Source organism: Octopus bimaculoides, chromosome 19 (assembly GCF_046866305.1).
Source record: "Octopus bimaculoides isolate indiv1 chromosome 19, ASM4686630v1, whole genome shotgun sequence".
Classification (NCBI taxonomy): Eukaryota; Metazoa; Mollusca; class Cephalopoda; order Octopoda; family Octopodidae; genus Octopus; species Octopus bimaculoides.
In genome coordinates this window covers 23,176,742-23,196,567 of record NC_142946.1, presented here as the reverse complement: position 1 = coordinate 23,196,567, position 19,826 = coordinate 23,176,742, and the positions used below count along the sequence as shown (strand labels likewise).

The following is a 19,826-nucleotide window of genomic DNA, read 5'->3' as shown; positions in this document are numbered from 1 at the left end:
CAATAAAACTAGTGTTTCTAACGGAAATAGCGCAAAACAACGTCAAGATCGAATTCGTTCATCCGGTTGTAATATTTCCTGAAACCTTAAACTACTCTGGAAATTTTACAAGTTTTAAAGACATCATTTACTTTTTATTTTTTATTTCGTTTTCAGATTTCTTTATAAGCTAAGGAGTGATTAAACTAGACAATCTAAGCAGCACACAAGCAATTGAACAGAGACATACGTATATGTTTCAGGAACACAATGTCAACGTGAATTAGAAACTCGACATGCAGACAATAAAAGTTTGTTGTGTTGTGAGAAAGAACAATAGACATGGATTATTTCTTTCATTTTATTTAACTCCATATTATGGTTACTTATTCAGTAAAATCAGCTTTGACAATGTATAATTGTTTTAACTACTGTTATATTCTGAAATATATGTGTAATATCAATCAAAATTTATTCTGTCTCTTATCATCACAATGAAAAATTTAAGAAAATAGAGATACGATGGTGCAAACGTTTTCGTACAGCTCACGAAGGCTTAGAATTGTTTGTTCAAATTTAATCTAGTCTACAAACAATTAGATTACATATGTTGACTGTAGTGCTCAAGTTTGGTTTTCATGTGTTATCTTCATGCATATTCAATAATCATTTGAAAAATGTCCCGGTTTTCGTAAGTAAGCTACAATCGGGCCATACGAATTTCACGCGATAGATAAAGTAAGATGAACCCAGTTCACGCTACTCGTCTTTGCAGATCTAAATGCTTCATCTCGTTCAGGGCATATTTTCTTATCAACTCATTAATCATTTTTAGTGTAACTAGAAGAAAAACAAATATAAAAGGGTATCATTCGAAGAAGTTATTTATATTACTTTATTTTCATCTACCTTATTTACATGAAATATCAAGTGCTTGATTTACTAGATCAGATCCGGGTTCATTGTTTTATATACACCTAACACCAATCTGCAGCGATGAATTATAGGATCTTCGTTCATTTAAATTATGTAAATTTGAAGAATACTCTTACATAGATCTCCAAAGTGAATAAAATTCTATTTTTCATTAGCGTAGCTCCGAAGGCAAGGTAAGTATTGCTGGGGAAGGTACACTACATTTTATTACTATTTTTTTTTCTCATGAAATTTGTGAGCCTAGGAATTTTGTGCCTAGAGCAACCGCCTCTGTGGCCTCGCTACCCCATTATTTATTTATAGTATTTGATGGACTTCTGATTTCGTTGTAACCTGCTAATGTTTTGTACGGTCACTAAAATATTTATGTTCTTAATTTGTATCGTCTTCAGCAAATTTTTGTCCATACAAAAGACATTAAACTTGCAGTGACAGGCCTTTAGGGTGATTAACATTTTACCATACTACGTGGCAAATTCTCCGAATAATTAATGAACGGGTTACTTTGCAACGTTGAGCTCGAATATTCACGTGAAAATATTCTCTTATCCCCTAACTTACATGCAATGGTGTTAATGCTGATAAATATCTCTGTTTGTGAAAATTTAAGCTATTCATTTTAACATTCATACTTGAACGAGACAAATTAAAACCGAATTTTTGTTTTAATTTCATATGTACTGTTCGACGTCGATTTATAACTTAGTAAAATGTAATAAGAATTTTCCAACGGTCTGGACTGATTGCTTCGTTAGAGAGTGAGAGAGAGGGGGGGGGGGGGGAAAGATTTTTGTGTCTTTTGTTAATCGAAGTTTGATGCTTACAAAACTCTACACTTTACCAATAAAAATGTTTTACTGACGCAAACTACAACTAGTTTCCCAGGATTCTTGTTTTCTTTAGATTCATAGTAATGAGAAAACGAGACTGTATGATGCTCTTGGTTTCTTAACAGCATTAGTGTTGTAACTGAAGTGAAGTTGTCGCACCTGGGAATCGAATTAGGTTACAAAGTAGGCTCACCAGTAGCTAAGCTTTATTATACGAAACTTGACAGTGTGAGAAAATGTAATCTAAACCTGATAAGAACCACTCCATATTTCGTTTTTAGGTATTTAAAGGATTACAGATTAATCCTTCCAATTCCAAGCAGAAAGGTGAACTATGGAGCGTAGGATTACGTTGAGAACACTGATAATTTAAATTAACACGCCCTGGACCATTTTGTCACACAAATACTTACATCGCTATTGTAATATCACGATTTATGTCAACCCAATAAAAATAATGTTTATCCAGATATCACGTGAAGATCACTCGTTATTTAGCATCCATATTATTTGATCAAATTCTCATTACTTTAGTTGCAAGAACAAAACAAAACTTAATTCTTATGTCGATATTATAAGTAGTTGTAAATTATTCAATACAACTGCCAATGTTAGAAAGTAATATATACCAAAATGTATGTATCATTTGTCGATTAACTTCTGATCTGATCTTCAATACATGAAGCTTTTGTAACAATACATTCAGTTACAGTATTAACAAATGCACGAAAATACTACTGTAACACCCTAAATTTACACGTCGAACCGATACAGACCACATAAATAACGGAATACAAAGTTGATGGGCAGGCGATAATATGCGGGGCGATTGCTTAGTGAAAAGTGTATTTTTTAAAAAACTGAACTAACTTTTTCATACAGTTCTATATTTGAGAGATGAAGAATTATGTACATTATTTACACTATTTATATTTGACGGATATTTGTCCTGATCTTGTTTGTTGTTAACACAACGTTTCGGCTGGTATACTCTCCAGCCTTCATCAGGTGTCTTGGGGGAAATTTCGAACCTGGGTTCTCATTCCTAAGGTATTTTTCGATGTTATCATCATCATCATCATCATCATCATCATCATCATCATCATTATTATTATTATTATTATTATTATTATTATTATTATTATTATTATTATTATTATTCAGGTCACCGCCCACGGGTATATGGCGTAATGGTTAAGAGCGCGGGCTACTAACCACAAGATTCCGAGTTCGATTCCAAGCAGTGACCTGAATAATAATAATGATAATAATAATAATAATAATAACATCGAAAAATACCTTAGGAATGAGAACCCACGTTCGAAATTTCCCCCAAGACACCTGATGAAGGCTGGAGAGTATACCAGCCGAAATGTTGTGTTAACAACAAACAAGATGAGGACAAATATCCGGCAAATGTAAATAATGTTACTTTTTTATATTAGCTATCATTTAGCACATGCCCATAAGTGCAATTCAGTGAAATATTAACGCTTATTTGCGTGGTAGATATATGCAATTTAACTAAAGGTTGTACCATAGGTACAGGATATTTGTTTGGGAAAACTGGAAAAATAAGAGTGAATATTTATTTTAGGAGTCCTGTGTATTAAGTCTATAAAATTGTGCATAAAGTATATAAAATGTATATATAAAGTGCATCAAGTAATCATCGTATTCCAATTTCTTTCACTTTTCAATGAGTAGCAGATGAGCGACTATCTTTCCATACAGACACAACACAGGCTACGTTTTCAGATTTTTTGGATAAAGTTTTCAGAAATAACCCAGTAGGTGTACCATTAATTCCGTAAAATATTCACGGGTCCCGCTAGTTAATATAAATCTGCTAACCGGCGTGTTCAAGTAGGATGAGTTAACTATTTTAATGTACGTCTCGTCTATACCTTTCTGTATTCTTTCCTCACATTTTCTACATCCTCACTACACCTGCCTCCACTATGTATTCATTAAACCTTACGATCTCACTCCCACTAGTAGATTGCCACAGCTCAAATATACTAATATAGCGAGTTAACTGCTTTACCGTTAATACTGCCAACCGATCGGACCACTTCGGGCAGTTGAACTAGCTATACTCGGACAACAAAATAGGACTACCGTCATATTGTGCCTTTTTAGGACAATGCATCGTTTCTCGGCTTTATATAATGACACTCTGCATGACAGTCGGCACCACTTAAAAACGTACTTTTCTCATTTCCCTTTGAGGAACTTTTAGATTGAAAACCGGTTGGAATGTAATGTAAAAATATTTAATATTTCTAAATGAAATACATTTGTATTTTGTATTTCTATAAGCTCACAACAGTTGTTTTATAGTAAATTTCCTCTTCCTTTTGTTTATATGTATATCTGTGTGTGTGTGTGTGTGTGTGTGTATGTGTGTGTGTGTGTTGTCTATATTAATTATACATACATACATGCATACATACATACATACATACATACATACACACACACACACACACACACACACACACACATATATATATATATATATAGCCGCGTACATACACTTTGGTCTCATACACACACACACACACACACACACACACACAAACACACAAACACACACACACACACACACACATGAGAGTGTTACCTGTCATATTTAAGAGCAACTTTGGAAGCATAATTTTGCCACTATGGATAATATCAGAAAATATGGCGTACATACAGTAATTATAACTAATTAGAATTTTATCAAATTTCTGAATGCTTATAGAAAATGATGAAATGAAAACTAACTTCCAAAAGAAAAAATATTTATTACTATAAAATAAAAATTAAACAAAACAAATTTTTTATTTGTATAACTCCTCTCATTCTTTCTCCTTTGTCAATGATTCTTTCTCAATGTGTGTATGTAGCGTACTTTTGCTCATTGTCTGCCACCAAGCTTGGTGTGCGCACAAATCTTGCAACTCTTATGCTAACTTTCTTTGTATCTCTTTTACTCTTCCCCATCTCTCTCTATACACTATACAGCGCGACTGGGGAAACCGACCAACCAGCTAACCAGCCAACAAACCAACCAACCAGCCAACCAACCAACATTTATATCGGCTATTATGTGTTTGTGGGGCGCGTGCGCGCGTGTAGGTGCAGGCGTGGCTGTGTGGCAAAAAAGCTTGCTTCCCAAGCATATGGTTCCGGGTTCTTCCCAACTGCGTGGCACTTTGGGCATGTGCCTTCAACTATAGTCCCACGCTGACCAAACCCTTGTGAGTGTATTTGGTAGACGGAAACTGAAAGAAGCTCGTGTATAATAGATATAAATGTAGCTGTTCTTTGTGTTTCTGCCACCCCAACACCGCTTGACAACCAGTGTTGGTTTGTTTACGTCACCATAACCTAGCAGTTCGATTCAAGAGACCGCTAGTATAAGTACCAGATTTTAAAAGTAAGTTTTGGGGTCGATTACTGATTAAACACTTCAAATGGTGTCTCAGCAAGGCTGGAGCCCAGTGACTAAAACATGTAAAGGATGAAAGACATGCGTGTCTATTATATGTATATATATAATACAGACACACACACACACACACACACACACACACACACACACACACACACACACACACACACACACACACACACACACACACACACACATGCACACACATACGAGAGTGTTACTAAGTGGCGGAGTTCCATAACCATCGGAACCAAAAACTTCGAAGCCACCAGAAGAGAAAAGGAAGAAATCAAATGACAGGAGAGAAAGGCTCAACAAAATCAAACTCGTCTTCCACCAACATCACCATGCAGTCAATGCCATCGACTCTGCAATGCAATAATTGGTCTACAGAATCGCCAACGACATCACCATAAAGGAAGCTTTGAGCAAAGAAGAAAATAAATTCTCAGATACGAAATAAAGCCGACAACAAGGATATATATATATATACACGCACGCACACACACACACACACACACACACACACACACACACACACATACATGTATATATATATATATATATATTTAGCAAAAATATTAAAAATATAGAAATGCAAAGGTATAACCAAATAAAAATTTTATATATCATTTAAATCCTAGAGGGATTTCTGAATCACCGAAATAAATCGTTTTTTCATAACTCATTAAGTTATTGGCACAACGCTAAAGATTTAGCGTAAGTATAAGTAGGACTGGAAATGTCTTTACCCGCCATTATAATTCCCAGAATTCACAATTTCTAAGTGCCGTTGTAACTTACAGCCTGACAATACCTGTTTCAAATCTGTGGACTGGGCTGTTTGAATATCAAGTTTTTCAGCTATGGACTGAGCTGTTTGAATATCGAGTTTTTCAGCTACGGGCTGTTTGAATATCAAGTTTTTCTGCTATGGACTCAATGACAATGACAAGTCGAAAACAGCCAACCTGCTCATCGATTGTCCCATAACCGGTCGATTTGACCGTTCACGCTTTTTCAAGATATAACGCTGTATCACTTTATTGGTTGTTATCTATGGATCATTTTGTAGAGTCATAAGTCTTGACTAAAGCAACAACAACACAACCCAACGAGGAAAGTCTTACTGGTTGCATGCAACCAGTAGAACTTTCTGAATAGCACACCAAATGAAAAGTTACCTTCAATATTTTAGTAGTGCGGCCTGGCTGATGATGAGCCATGTCTCATGCAGCCCGCTTCTCGAAAAAGGTTATCAATGCTTCCTCTGGGAATTCGCTGAAAATATCAACCAAACTCCCTCACATCACGTTTCGTCTGAAGAAAAGAAAAGAGCATACTCAACAATGTATCCATAAGTGCACTATATCAGACGAAAAGACAGGAGTGTCACGAATGGAATGTCTTTAATTATACATCAGTACAATCAGGAGTGACTTGCAGTTAAACCACTTCCACAATACTACTAACAACAGACAAACATCCCTCAAATAACGCCGTTTTCCTTCTTAAGAAAATAATACACTTACATAATATGATCCTAGACGCAATATCTGGAATCATGACGCATTCATCAAAGCTAAAATACTTTTGAGCATTGGTTTTCTGGTTGCCGTCTGACCTGCGGCTACACAACAATAACAGTAGCATCAACAACAACATGGTTATAAACCAACGAGGGAACATCTACATGGTCGCTCGACACGCTACAAATAGTATCCAAATTATCTCAAGCGCATTCTAATTTATTAAAAGGATAGGTTGAATAATATTCAAGATAATGCCTGAAAAGAAAACAGAATAGTCCCGGCTGGAATGCTTTTGATGCTAGTTCTGCTTCATCAGGTCTGACAAGGAGCTAAAGGGCTAAACCATAACAGCAATAATGAATGCTAGAACATGATGTCGTCTGTAAAACGGTCAAGCATGACACGGTATTTATGACAGCTATTTTGTATAATCAATTTTAGATGCCGTGTAATGCTTGTGTGTCGAATGTTTAGTTAATTGCGTCATAGTTGTACACCAGTCATTATCAAGCTACTTTTGATGTTGCCATGTAAACTGAATTTGACATGAATTCAACAATGATAAAGTCGTTACATCAATCAGACGTTTTATCAGAGAACAAATATATCGTCGTGATTAAATAATACATTATTACAAGTACAGGTGTCATTGTTATCAAAAACGCGACCTCGTCTTTATTCATTCCCACATCAAACATTGTAAGCATGGTCACTGCGAGACAATAGTAACAGCCGATATGTTGGGCGGGAGGGGGATTGTGACTTTAGCTGGTGTAGTTCCATGACAGCAAAAACAATAATAATAATAATAATAATAATAATAATAATAATAATAATAATGCTAATTAGATCTTCAATATGAAAATATAAGCAAAATGACCGAGTGATGAAGGCACCGGACATTCGATTAAAGGGTCGTTCGTTCATACATCATTACGATCTTTTAGTTGTGTCTCTAGGAAAGACACTTCTACTCGCTTAAGTTTAGAGTAAAGGGAAAAGTTCTTGATCATCTGGCGTAAGTTATCTGCAGTAAATTAGCATTCTTTCATAGACAAGGAGAAGGGGAAAGAGAAAGAAGAGCGGGGATGATTAGCCTGTCATTCAACCGTTCAATGCTCTGACAATCGTTAAGAAACTATATAGTTCTAACTATAATGTCATTGCGGAGACACTACAGTGAGGAGTGTTTAATTTCTGAAAGGATTGTCTTTAATTACAATACATAGTTAATTATCACCTAAGTTTAGAGGTCAGTACGATACCTTATAAGTACGCGACATAAGTAATATGTTACTCATGGAAGAGGATTATGCGATAAAATAATCTCTCGCGAGTACACAATAAAATAATATCTACACACCAAATCATATTATAACATGCTAGGACACAAATCTATAAAATAACATCAATAAGTCAAAAAGTCGTACCATTCATAAGATAACTCCTAATTACTGTATTTGATGGCATATAAGACGCATCCCCCTTCCCCCTTAAATAAGTCTTAAAAATTACCCCGGATCCTATGTGCAAGATTCTTTTTTTTAAATATCGATTTCAAATTTTGGCACAAGGCCAATAATTCCGAGGAAGAGGTGTAAGTCGATAGCATCAATCCCAGGGCTAAACTGGTACTTATTTTATCGATCCCGAAAGGATAAAAGGGTAAGTCTACCTCGGTAGAATTTGAATTCTGAATGTAGAGACGGAACAAATGCCGCTGAGCATTTTGCCCGGTATACTAACGGTTCTGCCAGCTCGCTGCCTTAGGTTGTTTTAAATATTACATGCTTTAATGCACTAATACCATTTTGTTTTGCTTTGTTTTCCTGAATATGCGGTTTTGAAATTTGGGTGTGTCTAATATGCTTGTACGTCTTCAATGTCATCAAATACAGTAACTGAAATTTCTCGCTTGGCAGGCGAAAGGAAACGAAAAGCCTATGCGACAATTGTAAGCAACTCGCAGAGAAAAAATGAAATAATTTTTCACGAAGTTAATTTACATGCTTTGAGGAAAATTTCATCATTGTCCGAAGGCAAGGAATAACTACAAATAGGCAACTGTTTTTCTTTATGCATATCTGTTGGTATATTAGGCAGACTTGACTTATATTGTATTATGTATATTCCACTAAAATGTGAGTAAGAACAAAGGAGTTTCAGGCTGGAGCGGGGACAAGCAAAGGATTTGTAAAGGTAGAGAGAACCTACTCACACGATTAAAAAAAGGGGTAAAATAAATCTGCATTAAAACATGATCAAGTTTAACACTTTACTACTGGACATCATATCAAAATGCCTACTACACCGATTTATACCTAACTGTAATAAAAAGTATCTATTGAAAATCTATAGTAATATAATAGCATTCAGTCATATCACAAGGACACACTGACCCACTTATCGAGACCTTTGAAAGATAATTTTTCTTGCACAATTAAGGAGATAAAAAATTGTGGAAAACTAATGCTTGATAAAATAAAGTAGCAATCGCCCATTGTTAAATTCAATCGTTCTTTTCCAGTGCGTGCGTGTGTATGTGTGTGTATGTGTGTGTGTGTGTATGTGTGTGTGTGTGTATGTGTAGGTAAGTAGGTAGGTAGTTTGGATGTATCCCAGCTGTTTCCTCTTGAAGCACATCTGCTTATTCCATTACTACAATCAATATGTAACCACAATATTTAAATACAGATTAAAACTTAGAATTAGGGAAATATATGCTGAGGTATTGTATAACAAAATAGGTATTTTTTGGTATTTATTCACCATTACACGTGTTTCATTTACTAATAGGGATTACAAAGCGTTACATGTTGGATAGACATGTAAGGAATTTCCTATTAAAAATTTTTCAGAAAGAAATTAAATCATATATATTTATGTATTATTATATATTATTTAATTTAGCTGTTTGAAGAATTTCTAGTAGAAACTTCCTTACATGTGTATATAACATGTCAAATTACTATTAGCAAATGAAACACGTAGAATGGAGAATAAATAGTACCAAACAATTTCCAATTTCCTGTTTTGTTTTGTTCTATATATATATATATATATATATATATATATATATATATATATATATATATATATATGAATGTGTGTGTGTTTGTTTGTGTGTGTGTGTGTGCGTGCGCCCGGATGTGTGTAATAATAAATGATGTTCAAGGCTTCGACGGCTGAATAAGCGGTTTTAGACAACAATGGCTGTCGTCTCAATAACTTTGAAGTGGCAGAAGAGGCCAACAGCAAACGAACTGGCTAAGAAAGCGTCACTCGAGACAACAACCGAATGGGCAGTTTTTGTCTCGAGCACGTTGCCATTTCATTACCTAGTACTGCAAAGGATGGTTCTGCATCTATATGTGTGTGTCACTTTCTGGCAAGATGAGATCTACCGTAAACAAATCTACGCTATCGACATTTCTTCCCACTGATATTCCCTTCAACATTTCAGTCAGTTTTGGAGCAATTTTATATTTATGTTTATTTATTTTTATTTTATTTTATTTTATTTGAAAAGTCCCACAGCAACGGCTTAAGGACGGTAGAAGCAGATTCAATGTTGCTAAAGATTTCTTGCCTAGACTTATGCATTGGTTGCAGATGTGCAACAGCCACTTCCTCAAGTCCCAGTGACTGTTAGGGAGTTCTGGTCTTACTTCTATGTCAGAGCAGCTCTATTTAGGAATGCTACTGTCCACCACAAACGGAGAAAGACATAAAGAAAGAAAATATGGGCTAAAAATCGGAAGCCACTTTTCGATACCTGGCTGGGCAACCGTACTCAGCGGGTCACTCTTTAAGCGGTCAAAACCTTAAGAAAACTAAGCAAGAGCACTCAGTGAGCGAAAACCTCCGCCAAGTCAATACCAACGTCCTCTCAACGATTAACCAGAGATGATTTTTAAAATGAGAATATCTGAATAAACTCGACTGCTCTCACAAACGAAAACACTAAAAATGAACCCAACCGCGCTTAAAAATTAAGTAAAATGGAAAAAAAAACAGGAAAAATAATCCAGAATCCTTGTCCGATACCGGATCGATCCCAAACTCTAATCAGTTCCTGCCAGTCGCGAGGTCAAACATCCTTGAAAGTTTCATCCGAATCCATCCAGCGGTTCTTGAGATATCTTGTTCATGAACTATCAAACAAACACGACGGAAAACAATACCTCCGCCTTAGCGAAGGCAGAGGTAATAAGTCAACCTAATGTTTTGAACATGGAACGTAAGAACAGTTCTTGAACTTATCATCATTGAAAGACGAGATATTTCTGCCATGAGTGAGATATTACTCTCAGAAGGAAAAATTGTAGAGATAGCAGGTTTCGGCTACATTTTTGTGAATGGGAGAGGAAAGAGGAAGGAGGTAAAAGAATGCAAAGAACTTCTCGGTTTGGCTGCCAGCATCAATTCTGTTCGAATTGATTTCATATTCAGTGTAATGATACACTTTTATAGACTAACCAATGACGTGAAAGTAATTTTCGCTATAAATCAATAAATAAAGAGTTATCAGCAATTAAAATTTGAAAATTTTGGTAATTTTAGCCAATCGTAAACCACGGGCACATTCATGCCTGTTTCGATAGTAAGAAGCGGAGTATGAGAACTCTTTTGTCTCTCAACGTGCCTATTGCTATACTAACAAGCGAATCCGAGCAGTCTTTGAAAAGTCTTTTCTCTGCGAGGAAGAACGTGTTGACAAATTTGACGCTGTGTTCAGTGTGATCATGACAGCAAGCTCCAGTAACTTCGCTTCTATTATGGAAACATTGAAAACAGAGGAGGATATTTCAAAAATTAAAACTGAAAGTTAAATGTTTGTTTCTTAATGCTTGAATATTTGTTTTTTAAGCATATTTTGTTCACTCTTATTTTTATATATATAACAAATAAATATGTACATCTTTTGGAAGATTGTCATTTTATAAGATTTTGCAGGTAAATTTTTGAATTAACATAAACATTAATTTACATCAGAGGTTCTCAACGGAGGCCATATGCCCCATCCCCGGGGGCTATTTGGAGTTCGAAGGGTGTTTTGGAGCAAAGTAGCGCTGGGGGGGGGGGGTGCGTTAAGAGACTTGAAGGCACTAGAAGACCCTCAACTTTGGTAAAATTAATTTGAAGTTAACGAGTAGTAGCCATGTTTTCACATCTCTGCGACAGTCAGTTTAAAAAGAGAATCTAGTTAGTTTGAGTCACAAAATCAGCCTCCTTTAATTTTGCTCAGATTGTTTTCAAATTTGGGCTATGGATGGTGTTCGAATCTTGATTACATTTAACCAATTACTTTATCTCGTAAATTAAAGAATCTGGTGTTATTTGGAAATAAAGTTGGAAACTTTGTGTAATTTTAGCCAATCAACAGACAGCGAAGCATTAGCAGCTGGTTACCATAGCAACATATGACGACTTATATCTTCTATTTTGCCACACTGTGCTGAACCTTCTCGTCTGCACGTGGTCTCTGTACGTTTCGATTTTGTAATCTTTGTGAAAACTTTATAAAATGTACATTACCTGTGCTTATATCAATTAGAATTTTATTTTCGGTATTTTTCGTGAATTTTCGTAGTATCTTACATATATTTCGTGAAGTTTTTCTGTGTTTTTATAATTTTTTTCGCCTTTCGTGAAGTTTTTCTGTGTTTACTTTTTGCTTGTTGGTAAAAGCCTAGAATGGCCGCATCCAAGTCATTTAACTGTACCAGTCTGAAGGAGATATTGAAAACAGAAGTAGATGCTGCATATTATTTCGAAGAAAAGGGTGTTATCCCTAAAGTAAAAAGTGTAGTAAATCTAGGCACAATATGACTAAGAAAGTGGTTCGTGTGAACTTGTACTAGTGGTGCACTCGCAATGGATATAATGAACGCTTGTCAGTAAGGACAAGAAGAAAAAAAAAGAAAAACCTCAGACTTTTTACATGCATTCAACGTATCTGACCACTAAACCCGCCGCAAGACTCTTTTTTTTTTTTCGGAAAAGAAATGGGGGAGGGTGGTGGGTAACCTCGAAGTTTCCCGGAATCCAGAAAAGGAAAGATTTGGCTGCTATTTCTAACATGCTCTGCTACCACGTAACAGCTATTTGCGATAAAGGACCTGCCCTTATCGCAAATAGCTGCTAATACGGGTGCACTTGTAAAAATTTACCCAAATAGATACAGACAAATGCATTAATATAACAAAAAAAGATAAATAAATAAAAACATGACTTTATAAGGTATTTAATCTTTATTTAAAAACCTACAACGAACAGGTCACACAGGATACAACCTTACACAGAGTAAAACCTTACACAGGGTACAACCTTACACAGGGTGCAACCTTATACAGGGTGCAACCTTAACGTTGACACTATTCGCTACAACGAAAGTTCATTATTGGCTTAAAATAAACAGTTTTTCGGGTTTTAAAGGTCTGTAACTTTTTGTCAATTTTTTTCTCAATAAATTATTTGGTTCAAATGAATAAGAAATGAATGATTAAAATGACAAACGTTCAGATTTTTCACTTCATTTTAAAAAGGGGCTGATTTTTTTTTGCTACTCATCTGAAATGCATATTTCAATAATTTCTATCAAATACACTCTCTTTCTTGAGCATAAAAAATCATCTTCCTGGGTGACAATAACTTATATGTCAGATCGTTGCACAAATTCTAGCTATTTTGATAAGGGAAATCGGAAAGGTTTGAAATGATTTCATCGGTATTTACTTGTACCAAAGAGCACTCATTCGATATGAGATCAACACGCTGATCTCATAAGTGTCGCGTGGTGGAAATAAATGCAATTACCAAACTTTTATTCGTAAGAACATTTATTATTTCGTTTTTTTTTTCTTCTATTTTGTTTTGCATTTCAATTTGTACATTTGTACTCCCGATTGTGTACAAGCGCATATGTAAAACGACTTCCTTTATTTTTTAATCATTATCTGCTGATAGCAAAATAATATATTGAAAAATAAAAATATTTCGTAGGTGTGTGTGTGGGGGGGGGAGATTTGTGACTCCAAGGGTCAAAAAGGGGCTTTGGCCAAAATGGGTTGAGAACCTTTGATTTACACGAAAGAAAATTACCGGAGAGCTTTCATCTAACTCTTCCAAATCTTTCTGTTAAAAATTGTAATGAATTGTTTATAGCATTTGCATTAAATGCATATTGAATGCTTAAATGTTTGTTTACTCGTTTCTTTTTGTCATTGAGCACTGAGGCGGTTGTGTTGTGTGCTAAAAATAACTGCTAAAAAAGATTTTTTGGATAAATTATTTGAATTAACATAAACATTTATTTACATGAAAAAAAATTACCGGAGACATGAGACGTGTTGTTTACAAATTTTGACATTTGCTATTTTCAGGATATTGACGACAAAATGTGCAGTCACGCACAAAATGACAGCTTCCAAATCTTGTTTCCTGACTGGGTGAAAATGATCAAACTTTAAACCTCTATAACTTTTTTAAAACATTTTTCTGGAAAAAAATGAAATAACTCCAGCAATTCAGTTATTGTGCCAAATTAAAAAAATTTCGGTAATCTTTAATTTTTGAAATACTGGTAACCAAACCGATAAGATCTGAATGCAATAAGTAGGTTTTGCAGTTATAGTCAGGATTGTTCGCAACCAATAACTAACTCCCACTACCATCAACTGGTTCAAGATTTTCCATATACCATTACCTCAGGACAATTTTATTTCACTCATCTCAGATCCAACTATTGATGCCGACCTGTAACATGACATTTTCATAAACTGCAATATAAAATCAAATTAAAATCCAGTGCAAGAGAGGTCTTTGCTACATGTACACTTTCTATTTGATCCTGTGAAACTAAAGTCCTGTGAGACTATAATTCTATCTCTAAAAAAATCTCTTGCAAAATGCAATCTATGAGAATTTTCATAAGAAGTATTTGCGCATTTATTTATTTTCTTTGCGATGTATTGTATAGCGTACACTTTATTCCATTCTTCATACATTACAAAGAGATATAGATAGATAGATAGATAGATAGATATATATATATATATAGAGAGAGAGAGAGAGGGGGGGAGAGATTGTTTTTTTGTCAGTTTTTTCCTTTCTATTTTTGTTGTCTGTTGGCTTTTGATTTTAAGTCTATTGACAGCAGAGCTATATATGAATAATATTATTGTCAGTTCAGGAGCTGGGCAATATACATGCGTGTGTGTTTGTGTGTGTGTGTGTGTGTGTGTATATATATATATATATATATATATATACAGAGAGAGAGAGAGAGAGAGAGAGAGAGAGAGAGAGAGAGAGAGAGAGAGAGATAGAGAGAGAGAGAGAGTTAATTATTCAGTACGTATCACACACAGTTCTTCAGTTTCTATCAGACATGCTGCATTCGTGTCTTGAACTACACCTATGCACGTTTGCTAGAGCCGAAGTGCAATCTTTGCAACCTCACATAGAACAGATAATTATAATATACTGAATAGATAATCATAGGAGATGTTATCAATAGTTAGTCATAGAAATTATCCCTGTATCTGTGAAGTTTAACGTTCAACGACCATGATGACAACCAATCTATATTCATTGTTTCGTTGTCAGATAAAGAACAAGAATGCTTGTCATGAATTACAATAAGTATATTGAAGACCGAGAAGTGGGTTTCAGTACAAGTGGCCATGATTAATGGTGTTACACTATTGAATGTTCTCCCCATTCCCCCTTTATGTTGTAGTTTCAGTTTTGCTAGAGTTGACTTTGTGTTTTACCGATCTTACGTTAATAATATAAGGACTTATAAGTTATTAACGACGACCCTATTTCTTTTTTACAACTTTATTTTTGTCCATATTTTGTATAACAGTCCTGTATCTTCCCTACTCATATATGGCATTAAAGATGCAGTTAATATTAACGTTTTCAAGGAAAAGAAGATCGAAAGTTGTGTGCAAATTATCAGTGGATATCATTATTCTCCATTGCAGGAAAAATATTTGTAAGACTCTTTCTAAACAGCCTTCAGGTCCTCGCAGAGAAGATTTTTCCTAAATCCCAGTACTATTCTCGTGTCTCTCGTGGCACAATAGACATGACATTTTCTGTAAGACAACGGCAGAAAAAAAAAAACATAAACAAAGAAAAAAACGGAAAGCAATAGACACTCCTCTTTCTTGTCTTCCACGATCTTGAAAAAGCATGTGTACGACGTGATGCTATATAGATGGTTGTTCAACGTTTCGGCTGTCGAAACTACTATACGTTAATAATTCAAGCTCTATACTACGGTATATCACGCTTTGTTTTCATCAAAACAAGATTTCTGAGAAGTTCCAAATTATATGTGTATTGAACTTACACATATTCTTGAACTTACGCTCTTTTTATATTTGTGTGCAATACTTTTTCTTCTGACAATCCAGGTGTTGACATAGGATACCGTTTTCATCATCTCACCAACTCATCATCTCACCAACTCATCATCTCACCAACTCATCATCTCACCAACTCATCATCTCACCAACATTCAACTCATTTCAGAACTTGAGTCTGCAGATGATAATACTGTTCTCTGTCAGACTCTGGAAATCAGGCAACATCTTCACTTGTGTATATATGATTGCTTCGGTCCAATAGTGAATATCAAGAAGACTCAAATCCACGCCACACCTAAACTTAAGACTAATCTCTCTGATTTCTACTTCATCATCTCTGATACATTTCTCTCGAGCAAACTAATCACTTTCCCTTTCTTTAAAGTATTATTTTCAACATATATACTTCTGGAAGGGTTATGGAACGTAAATGCAGCGTATGTGATACATCTGAGTGTAAAAACACATACTGAATAATATGAGGTGTGTGGGATATGTGCTGGAAAGTTAGGTGTGATGCATATATATTGTGAAGAAAATAATAAGTAAATGAATAAATGAAAATCATCTCTGAAGCTCGAGTAAGATTCACTTACGAAACTACTCCCACACCTGAAACGGTCTTGCTGGGAATGTCAGTTCTCCTCCCCCAAAACCACCCGACTGACTGACATGGAGTCGTTCACTAATATGAACTATAGGTATGCTATTTTCTTAATTCTGAAATTTCTGCAACGACTACAGTGGCTCCTGCTTCTTGGAATTAGTTAGTGCCGTGTCACCTACACCTAGGCCAACACAACTCCATCGTTTACTCTCCTTTTGCCATCTATATTGTTTATGTCTTTCATCTGTGGACCTCGTACTAACTACTATATTAAATATTTTTACTCCAGAAATAACCTGTCTGGAATACCCTCCCAGCCTAGGATTTCCATGCAGTTATTGACTTTGTTTTTAATAGCCTAATTATAGAAAGAAGAACAACGCCTACGAACTTTCCCGTGACGACTTAGATTGGTGGCAGGACGAGAGGAAGTCATCCTAAGACCAAAAGCCTGACCCGAATGTTTGTAATAAAGAGGATAGGTCCAAAGGCACCAAACTGAGAGATAGTAGAGTTGAGTTAAACCCAGTAAAGGATTTAGTCTACCAACTAAACCACATTGATTTCACTGGTCTCAAAAGGACAGTGAATGCTACAAGTACAAACTCTTCTTTTATATTAAGACCCCTAAGAACTATCCTGTAATTGAACTTATTTCGACTGGAACTTAATCCAAGACTTCGTTTCAATTCCAGGTTGAAACTACTTCACTTCATGAATATTGCTAATATTTTGGATGTTTAACTGCAGTTTTGTTGAGTTGTGGGAAAATAACTGGCTGATAGAAGAAGAGCCATTGAATTCAATAATATACAGTAACGAAACGTTCGTTAGTTATATAGTTATTTGTCTGCTTATGTTCGTGAGTTATACCTACACGTAGTGTCTATTTTGTTAATGAGTTACTCAGAGGAGAAAGAACAGCGGCCTATCAGCTGACCGTAAACGTGGTTCCAATGCTTGCAACTGAATGCACTCCATTAAAAGAACTTAGAAGCCAGATGGTGGTGTTAAGTCTGATTAAGTCTAACATCTACAAAGCTATGCAAGTTGAATCAACGAGAGTAAAGGGATTGGCTATGGGTTTTTATGAACCAGAAATCTGGGCTAGTAGTTCGATACATTGTCGACTCGACCAGCTTCCGTTGCAACAACTCTCTTGAGAAAATTTAAGATTTTCAAAAATATATTTGTAAAGTCATTAAAATTTACCCTAATCGAAATATCAGTGACCCAAGAAACCAACCCATGAAATATTTGTCGACGTAATATCCTAATTCTAAATTTAAACTGTTCATATATTATCGATGAGTCTATTTTGATTCCTTATCAAACCACTTATAAAAACAAAAGCGATTTGTGACTGACTGACCAATCAGTCACCACATGTTCAAAGAACTCTTTCTGTATCGCAATTAATGTAATTAATGCTATCACGTGTTGTTGTGGGAGTGACTGAGAGTTCAATGAGTGTGGCAGAAGCGTTTTCTTAAAATGATAAGTCATATTTCACGTGATGAGGCTCATTAGTAGATAGCGATTCACCCTGGAAGTTCATTCGAATTAGTCTAGAGCCAATCCTTCATTCCTACTTTATAACAATTTAATAAATACTTCTCATTACTGTTGTTGTTGTTGTTGTCGTTGTTGTTGTTATTTAAATTCAGGTCTGTTTTGCTCTTGGTGGTTAAAGAATTTCCAACCATAACTAAGTAACCATCCTGTCTTGCGTTCGGACAGTGTGTCTAATACCATATCATTTAATGTATCCTTTTATATAATAAAACATTGTAGAATATGATTTGAGGGAGATTTAGTTACTCTTTTTAGTAGATTAAGTAGTCATGAAAAGGCTTTCACATTGTCTCGACTCGTACTTAGTTGGAATAGTACAGTCTAAAAGCATGGGTACCCTGGGTAGTTGTCTGGTGTGAGGTGGGATCACGAGTCTAGGGAGTGGGGTTCAATGCTAATCTGTTTGCTTGCTGCAGATACTAGTCAAGCTATGGTGTCTGTCAATAATTAAATGCTATAAATATTTGTCCATTACGTTCATTCTCATCTTTTCTCATATAGCAAAAATATCTATCAGACTCTAGTGTAGATTTTCATAAGAAAATTCCGCCATCATATTATCGTGGTTAGTCATATGAGAATGTCTTAAACATACCTGAATGCAATAGTGAATTGCAATCATGGACCCATCAACTGTATGGGTTTACTATATATATCCCTGTGCTGCATACAATCTGGATTTAGTTGGAGTAAAAGCGATAGAGTTTGTATTCAGATTGTACCATTTTTTGACTTTGTTCAGCATCTGTATTCCTTTTTCGTTGTTTTTGTAGAACAATTTCGGAATCATCTTTAGAAAATGCTGTTATGGTCAAGCACCTATATGATATATGGTGATCATCACATTTTGATGCTTTTCAGGCTCCGTAGAGGGTCTTCGAGAAAATTAAAGATTGGATTTATATCACCTGTCACTGAACAGGAGATGACAAACTCAAAGTGAGCTGCAGAAAGATTAATTAAGAAAATGGAAAATTAAGAAACAACCTTTCTGGTAATTCTTTAGAACATTATCATAACTAAACAAAACAATTAAAGTCTTGGAGCCAGAAAATATGTTGTCATGGATCTTAGTGTATCTCTGGAAATGTACCTTCTGGAAATTAGAGTAAAGTTTAGTGAATATGGATTAATGGTTCGGCTTAGATGTCCAGACATAAATTATTGCAATGTCAAAAGATGGTAATGAAAACGAAGTGTGTGTTTTATTACCTGTGGCAAGTCAGAAAAAGTGCTTCTTGGTTGGAAACATTTCTCCGAGTTCTGAACTCTGTAATCTCTGAAGTGAAAAAACATAAGAAGCTAGCGGAAAAAGGACCCGTAATCTCGCTGAGATTTGTGGTGTATCTTCTGCACGAAGAGTGAAAATTATGTTTGCGGCAATATTTCGCTAACCGTCCTAAGATGAGATGATCCAAGTTCTGGAGTAAAGTTTTGTTTTCCCATTTAAACAACATAATATAAAATTTGATGGGCTTCAAATAAGGGAAATTATTGGAAATGGCTAAAATTGAGCTGCAGAGCCCTATCTTAGATAAGAAATAT

The 19,826-nt window shown here is 35.3% G+C and overlaps 2 long non-coding RNA genes across 2 annotated transcripts in view; one reads left to right on the top strand and one right to left on the bottom strand.

The window, feature by feature from the left end:
- Positions 1 to 19,826, top strand: part of LOC106873100 (uncharacterized) — a 73,992-nt gene that overhangs the window by 37,452 nt on the left and 16,714 nt on the right. The window lies entirely within an intron of this gene.
- LOC149131786 (uncharacterized) lies at positions 296 to 6,852 on the bottom strand. The gene is made up of 3 exons (XR_016245148.1): positions 6,720 to 6,852; positions 6,372 to 6,507; positions 296 to 819 (listed from the first exon to the last, which is right to left on the bottom strand). It is a non-coding gene; the product is annotated as an uncharacterized LOC149131786 (long non-coding RNA).